This window comes from Strix aluco, chromosome 5, assembly GCF_031877795.1.
Source record: "Strix aluco isolate bStrAlu1 chromosome 5, bStrAlu1.hap1, whole genome shotgun sequence".
Lineage (NCBI taxonomy): Eukaryota > Metazoa > Chordata > Aves > Strigiformes > Strigidae > Strix > Strix aluco.
In genome coordinates this window covers 82,521,156-82,530,008 of record NC_133935.1, presented here as the reverse complement: position 1 = coordinate 82,530,008, position 8,853 = coordinate 82,521,156, and positions in this window count along the sequence as shown.

Here is an 8,853-nt window from a genome sequence, read left to right as displayed (position 1 = left end):
GAAAAAAACCCCCAAGTGGTCCAGGAGAATTACACCTTCCCCCTTTCCTGGGCTGTCCATCACACCCAGCACAAGATTCCTCCTTCTATTTATTGGGCAGACAGTTTTAGTCATACCTGCTTTTGCTTTCATCTAGCTCCTGGAGGGAGTGATGATGCTGTTAGACTTGCTGGGAAGATGCTTTCTCCAAGCAGAGTGCCTTACGAGCAGTTTGTGGTACATAACACAGCTCCACTGAGCCACTTAGGTTTTGCGGCATGTGTAAGCAGACATACTACAAATATTCCTATTCCTACCCGCCAGAAAGCCAGAACCAGCCTTAGACTCCTGGGGATCTCCATCACTCTGCCAGCACAGGAGGGCTGGCATTGCTACCCTAACCATGTGGCTTATCCCTGGGGATGGATCCTGAAGCAACTGCCCAAGTATCATCCCTTACCTTGGCAGTATTAAAGCATGTTCTTCCCAGGACTTTCTCCTGCAAGACAGCAAATGCCAGGAGCTTGGGGTAGTACGAAGCTTTAAATGTTTTGTAATCTCCAAAGCAAGCAATTTTTCCTCAACCACATGGTATTCTTCAACCTCCAATTAATTATACGGGACATCTGGCATCACAGGAACACTTGGAAAATGTTCTTCCAGGTTCATTTCCCACCGTAAGACCTGACGCAACATCTGCTTTTCCTCCTATGCCATAAATGCCAAACATTCTCCATCTGCTCCCCTCTTCAGGACATCTGGGATCTGGGCTGGCTACCAGGTACTTCCAAAGGAGTGCAATGGGGAAAAGGTGAAGCATGTACAGAGGTCAAGTCCATGCATCACAGTCTGCTCTCCAAAGGTGGTTGCCATCGATTTCTAATGGTTTTGCTTCCCCGTAGCTAAATTATCACCCGGTCCTCACAAAAGAGCATCTACACAAGTTCTCTCTGAAAAAAATCCCTTTTTTTTTGGACTGCCCCATGGAAATACTTACTTTTCAGAGTTCATTCAGGGGTGGAAGCAAACCACAGTTGTTCCCATCAACAAAGGTGAAGGCTGCTCAGCTGCAGGTATACAAACCCTATTCCAATTCTGTAATCCCCATTTGGAAGGCTTTATTGAGCTTGATAATATTTAAGGTTAGGGTTAAAAATTAAAATCCTCTGAGTGTCATTCCCTCCCCCCAAAAAAAACCTCCAGTAAGTCTGACCAAAAGAAAGAAGAAAAGTCCATTTAGGGAAAAAAAAAAAAAAAAAAAAAAAAAGAGTTTTTAGTGTTTGCTCTTGTGGCCATAGAAATTTTTTTCAATTCATCCAGCCAAATACATCCAACAAAATTATTTCAGGAAAACTTCTGACCAAAAACTGTTGTTGTTTTTAAAAACCACAAGTTATTTATAATGTAACACCCAATGCTAGCAGGAGAGATAGATGATCTGAAAGAAAGAGAATGCTTTGTGTCCTTTTTCTATGTCACCACCCAGGGTGTTTTCCCAGTTCTTAGCCAGGTTGTACTGATTCCTGTGCTGGCAACAGGGCTGGAAACCCTGGACACACCGGTGGGAACATTCAGTTCTTCCAGACCCCTCATGCTCAGATACTTTCTGAAGGTGGAATCTGTTTATGGAAACATAAATCCCTTGGCTGGGCTCTGAAATGGCTTAAAGCAGTTAAGCAGCTACTGACCAGAGTCATTACAAATCTTGCTCATCTTCACAGGGTCATTTGGAGATGAACAGATAAAACTCACCTCTGGGTTGTCACAAAGCAATATTAATAATTATGAAAAATAACTTATGCTTTGCACAACATAGCAAATCTACAGTGCCATGTCTGGAATTAGTCTTTCCTTGGTGACAAATGCTAAACAACACACATTCATAATACAAGTCTATGAACTATTGACTGTAAGAGATAATAAATCCTTTGGCAATATGAGGAGGATAGGAAAAGCTTCCCAGTATAAATATTGTTAACTCTGTCTATGCATTAAAATGGCAAGCTGAGACAGCTCTGGTTAGCAAATACAATAAAACCTTTTACAGAAAGGCTTTTAGAGAAAGGGAAAAATCCCAAAATGTAATGCAGGGTGTTTTTGTGACAATGCAGAAAGGTCAAACACTCACAACCCACTCAGTGGAAACGCTGAGGGGATTGTTCCCAGAAACAGATGAAGAAAGAACAAGCGCCTACATCTAAGCACAGGACTGGAACTGCATAGGGACAACTGCAGCAGCAAAAAGTGGTGAATAAGTGCTTTCAGCCATGCTCACCCAGAGGAATGAATGCTCTGGAGGGTCTAGAGACACAGCTGGACAATGCACCAATGGCTGTAGTTTGCATTGAAACACTGATTAGGGTTAAAGGCCCTCACACATGCCATCACCCCTAGTACAGGAACACACAGCACTTTTGTGAGTGGTTGTTTCAAACACCATTGTCCACAAGCCTTTTCACAGCTCTGGAGGAGGATGTAAATAAACCCAGCAATTATTATGCAAAACATTTCAAATAAATGCTAGCTGACCCATCCATCCACCTACTGTTTTAAAAATATTTACACCTGTAATAGGTAAGGAAATAGACTTTTTTTTTTAAATATCTGATATATGAGGCTTCCTAGTACCAGCCAGAAGTCATCTTCTACCCAGGTTCACAATCCTGGGTAGGTAGGACATTTTTTTAATACTGTTTGCCTCTCAAAATCATTACCAAATTTTTGTTTAGCTTCTCATGGGCAAGTGTTCACCCTATGGCTAGACTCAGGCTCCTAGGCATTTGAACACTCAGTGTTATAAGCAGTAAAAGACTGGCATCTGTAACACACAACCAAACGTCATGATACAACAGGGTGAATTATTTTTTAAAAATTGGTCTATAATGTAGAGAAAGGAAAGCTAATCTATCATGAGCAAGCATTGCTGGACATAGCCTGTGGCTACTTAAAAAAATTTAGTTTCTGGGGGGGAAAAAAAAAAAGTTTCATAGCATGTGAAATCAAGAGACAGTTTGATTAGATTAAATTCCCAGGACTAAATCATTTATCAAGAAATTAGCATTGGCCTCGGTGCTGGGAATTGTGAATTGGTGCAATTCACTGTGTGTAGCCAGACATGCGGTGAACACAGGCTTATTGGGAATTTTTAAAGTGCAAATTTTTTCGAAGCATAAGAGAATTGTTGGCATACCTAACTGGGAACATTACATTTGGGGTGGGAGATACACAAACAATAAATTGTTCAAGGTCTTCCACCTGACAGCAAAAAAACCCCACCCAGCAGACACATAAAAAGCTATGCTCTGCAAAAAAATCCAGCTAGTTAAAAGGAACAAATACTTCAATAAAGAAAAATGATAAAAAGCAGAGCAGGAAATGGCAAAGAGTTTCAATCAGGTTGAAAATACAAGTAATAATGGAGACTACAGAATTCAATGAAAACTTTATAAACTTCAAGAATTAAGCATAATAAAGAAGGCAACTTGAAACAAAGAAATCCCAAGTGGCAGGTACAGCTTTATTGTTACATGTTAATGTTAAAATTGTAAACACTGGTATAAAAAGACAACTTTATGTAATCGCATTAGTGGGAGATATGAATCAGTGGGGCTTTTTTCCAGCAGATTCTCCCAGGGACTAACTCTTGGCTCAATATTATTTAATATTTTATCAATGTCCTAGATGTTCATATAAAAATCTCTGTAGATCACAAATACATGGGATGGTAGCAAATGATCAGAACTTAGTTTTACAAAATAAACTGGTTTTGGGGTTGGTTTATTGTAGGTTTTTTTTGAAGGATCGCAATGCAAGCAAATCGATTCAAACATAACCAAATGCAAGGAAATCCTTCTGGGAACCAGGAAGGGTGACTTTGGGATTTTATCAACAAAGAATTAGAAGCCAAAGCATTATGAATTCTCTTCTGTCATAGGGGTCTCAGTTCAACTGGTCTTTGCTTGGGGAACAAGAGTTTATTTTCACAAGTACTTCATATTAACACACTTATTGAGACAAAGGATTTGAGTTTGGGATTAAAAAAAAAATAAAAATACTAAAGACCTGTGACAGGTAGCACAAACTCACTGGTCTTACAAACAGTAATTACATTTCCAAACAAAGTAGTTTGCAGATATAGGACAGCAAATGTCCAAGGTCAAGGACAAGTAAGGGCTTGTCTACATCAAAAGCAGCCGGGCACTCTCCACAGAGCTGCTCCCGAGTTGCTTTGCATGGGCACTCCTGAGGCATATTAACAGTTTAGTCTTCTAAAACATTGACACACCAGTGTGAAACGCACGCGCGTATCCTCAGTTTTGCAAACCACAGAACTAAGAACAATAAACTCATTAACTCCCCAGCAAAAAAGTATCACTTTTCTATTCTTCTGTTTTAAAGAAGGAATAAGCCACCATACACTTACCTGCACAGGGGAGCAGCTCTTTGGGAGTTAGTGCATTTGTAAATCCTCTCTCTACTCTGGAAATTTATTCTCTTAGAAAATATTTAAGTGCTTCAGCTGTAAGTTTTAAGATGAGTCAACTAGAAGCAGAGAACTGGGAGGTGTCTAAGTTCCCTTGATTTATTCCCATTTTTACAGCCAAATAATAGATATATTTTTGAAAGTTTTTGTTACCCATAAAAACCACATCAAATATTGCTGAGAAAAAAACTCATAGGCAAGCAGATTAATAATTTCTATGTGTGCGTATATAACAGGTACACACAGCCAGATCCTGCCTGTCTAGTGGCAAGTGGTGACCTTACTAGGCGACCAAAGTCACGCACATAGATTGTACCTCGTGTGACAACTGTCCATGACTGTGTTTAATTATCAATGAAAAAATCCTTACATTCTCAGAGGTCAGAGACTTGTTCAGCCTTTGTGTTCAGAGATGTTGCTAAGTGCTTTTTTTATTATTATTGTTATTTCTCTGAAAGAAGCCTGAGTGAAGAAGTCTCACTTTCACAGGAGGTCTGGGTCCTCCATCTTCCACAAGCCTTTGTTGGCATCTTCGTCCTTGATTTCAATGCTCCTTTATATCTGAGACCTCTGAACCAAAGCTGTAAAGAACGTTCAGAGATATAGTAAGTTTCTTGAAGTTTGTTAGAATTAACACAATTCATTTCCCTTCTGCTACATCTTTGCATTGTACTGCCACTTCAAACACAGAGCCCACTTAGCTTCTTCTGGAAGACTTCAGATGTCAAGGCTATGAGGTTTTTGAGGCTCTTGGAACAGTTACAATAAAAATCTCATTTCAAATACATGCTTTTAAACATCTTTACAGAAAAAAAACTTCCATAAAAAATAAAAAATGTTTTTCAGGTTGAATTAATAAATGTGTTGCAGAGCAACAGGTTCATCTAACTTGAAGAGATGAAAATATTTGGTATCATGCACAGAAACTCAGAGATAAGCAACACTTAGTTCAGTACTTCTGAACAGACATAAAAGCATCATCCCACATTTGACTCTGCAAAAACAACTCCGAAGGAAATTAAAGAAAAGTAATTTAAAGGAAAATTGGAAATCAGACATGGGAAGAGTTGTTTGTACAGTGCCAACCCCGCATGAAATGCATTACTAACAGGTATGAAGACCTCCCTAAAGTTTGTAATCTCAGGTACCAAACATGCAAAGACTTATGTTTTTTTCACTTTATCAAAAATTTTCACACATCAATATGCCAGTTCTGCTGAGCTCAGTGGGCTCATGCACTCTGTATTTAGTCTTGGAGGACTGAACTTCTTCCATGGAAGGCCTTCCTCTCCAGGACAGAAAGGCCTCTCCAGCCTCAAGCAAACATAAGCTAAGAAGTAGGAAAGCTTGGGCAGGTATCAAGCAAGAAGAGCCATCCAAATTTGTACCAACTGTTGCTGTGCATCTGTGACTGGTGGTTTCTTAGTTGGCATGGTTAAGAAGAGGGTGATGGGGGTGGGCAGGGCACAGTGCAACAGAGGACGATGGTTCCTGGGCTGCCTGTGACTGAGCTTACACAGAAGAGAGCTTCACGAGTGGAGGGTGGGCTGACAGCAGAAGGGGTTGACAGTGAAAACTTGGCAAGGAAAGACTAGGCAGGGCTGCAGAGAGACTAAAAAACTGCTGAGAGGGGCAGGGAGCAGACATCCCACGGCGACATCTCTCTGTGAATGAGAAGAGGCTGCTCAGAGCTTGCAATAACCCAGAAAAACACATCTGGGTTGACTTAGGTCCTGGAGGAAAAGACCTGCACAGGAAGAGACTTAATGGGCAAGGGCAGAGAGTTCTTAAATATTTAAGAATGCTCTTCATGGCTTTGAATCCTAATTAAGATAATTAAGTATTCTAGCTGACATTCTAATAAAGCTTTTTGAATTCAAAAAGCCATTCTCTTTTTCTTTTGCAAGCTTGCTGTAGTAAGAGGTTCAGGTATACCCTCCTCAAAGCACTAACAGCATCCTCTAGGTCTAATTCCCTTCCTAGTAGGTAGAGAAACAAAGCAGCTAGTGACTGAAAAACAATGCCTCAAGTCAAAAATAAGTCCGAAAGGTCAGACCAGACTTACCACAAAATGATTGGATAAAAAATATTTCAGAAATTCTGTTCAGCAAAACAAAGTGCAGTTACAAAGGTACCTTAGGAATTAAATGTTGCAAAGCATGGGAGACACCTTACATCTTGTTAGGCTGACAAGCATTTATTATTTTTTCTCAGCAAAGGCAAAAAAGCAAAGAGGGAATTTCTCCCTAAGAGTTCCCATCATTAACACATGGAGTTAAAAATAAAAGGGCTGCAGGTTTTTCTTATAAACACTATAAAAGAAGTGTCAGACAGAAGATGCAGGCTGGGAAGGTTTTCTGAAGTGGCTCAGCTATGGGCTAACAGTAAAACTGAGCATCTGTTAAATGCCAAGGATATGAAGATAGGATTTCTTCCTTGCCTTCGTAAACAATTTGGACTGTGGCTCCTCAAATTCTATGAAGAATAGCAGGTGCTAAGTCACTTGAAAAGTTGGACACAAGCTCTTTGACCTGCTTCAGTCATTTAAAATAATTAGACCCAACTCCCTCATAGGAGTACCGTCATGGAGAGTGCTCTTTCAGTACTGCATAAACGTTGAGTGTTTGCTTTATGGCTGGAAACAATTTCAACCCCATGGCGATTGACTGCTACTGTATTGCCTAAAGAGAAAAAGAATTGCAAGACAGGAGTTCAGGCAGTTCACCTTCCTTATTCTGAATATAAAACCCTTAAAAGTTACTTATAGACCCCCAATTACCTCCACAGCTTCTGGCTTAGGCTCACAGATGGAAACACAAGTCTTCGGTTTGCCTCTGGAGACATCTACTGAGTTGGACAACTTGTCAACTAAGACTTTCCTGAATCCCCTCCTGCAAACGGTGCACACAAGGATGAATCCTTCTGCATGTGGTACTCAGAGAATGATATACCAAAGGTAACTTAAAAAATAAGCACGTCCAGTTCAACTACCTTGTCAGTAGCTGACAAGTCTTTTCAAAGATATAGCTAACTCTCCCATCTTTGGATCTGTAGTTAAGTAATTTTCCTTTATCAATCCAATCTGATGATAATTAGAAATCACAGAAGTTTGGCTTCCCTCCTACAAGTCCAGCTGGAAAGGAAATTTGAGATCTCAGCTTAGGGTCATTCTAAAGATCAGAACATGATTCACTTCTAAAAGGGGAGGTAGACAAGGGAGTCTATCCTTAGAGTTAATAATAAAGTAATTATCAGGGTTGCACAAAATGTTATTCTGGAACTTGAAGGCCTCTGTAAGAAGCCACTTAAATCAACAGGGAAAAACACCACCTGAACAACCCTATTGAGTATAACAAGAGAGTTATAATAAGAGTGATCTGCCTATGTGCCCAAAATTGCAAGTTCTGAAAGCATTTCAAAGCCTTTCAGACATAACATTTACAATGATAAATGTGTGCACAGCGTGACACCCCACCCATTCACTGAAATCACACTTTTTTTTGTAATGGCATTTAAAGAGCAAAACTATTTTCTTCCTTGCCTGAAGTTTTGCCACCAGAACTCTTCTCTGTGGGGAGCAGATAGAGCTGCACTACTTCCAGCAGGTCAAGTCTGCTGATGTTTAAGCCAAGGAGAAATTATGATCTTCCCCTCTCCGTTAGTCTTTGGTACAGTTTGGACAGAGCAGTGCGGACCAGGAGAAGATGACGTTGTGAAAATTAAGTCCTTAAGCTTTATCACAAAACAAATAAAAAAAAAATTTTAAACCCCAAAAAACTAGCACCCAGGAGGAGCCACAAATACTTGGAGGAGACAAGGGGTTTATTTCTTTCACTGTGAGACTAGGAATGCTCAATGGAAATTGAGCATATCAGTAAAACAAGTGCCCCAGGCAGGACGTATGCTGCCAACCTACCTGCATAACTGCATGGCAAAGAACACCTGAGGTTAATGCTACATTTTTACACATTACATAGCAAAATTACAATTTATAGCATCAAAAAGACTGAGGTGTAGGTCTGCACAATGGATGAACTCCAGCAGCTACAAATGACTTTCTGTAGCTGTGAGCGTACTAATTCTATGGCTAGGAGAGACTGTCCTTTCTTTACTCACTACTTGCAATTAAGTATTTACAAAGAGCGCTGCGCTGAGCCACCCGATAAAGGTTGCCTTGCTCCTTCGTGCTGACCAGCATAAAGATCTCAAATCATGGACACAGCCGCCCACTCAAGCGAGGTGTCACCAAGGGAAAAAATCTGAGCAAGCCCCTTACCATCTCAGCCCTTCTAATTAACTAGATAACATACAATATAAGCACCTACATCACTTTTCATGATACAGGTGCTGCATACTGTAAAGTACAGCAACCACCAGATTGCTTTCTAAAG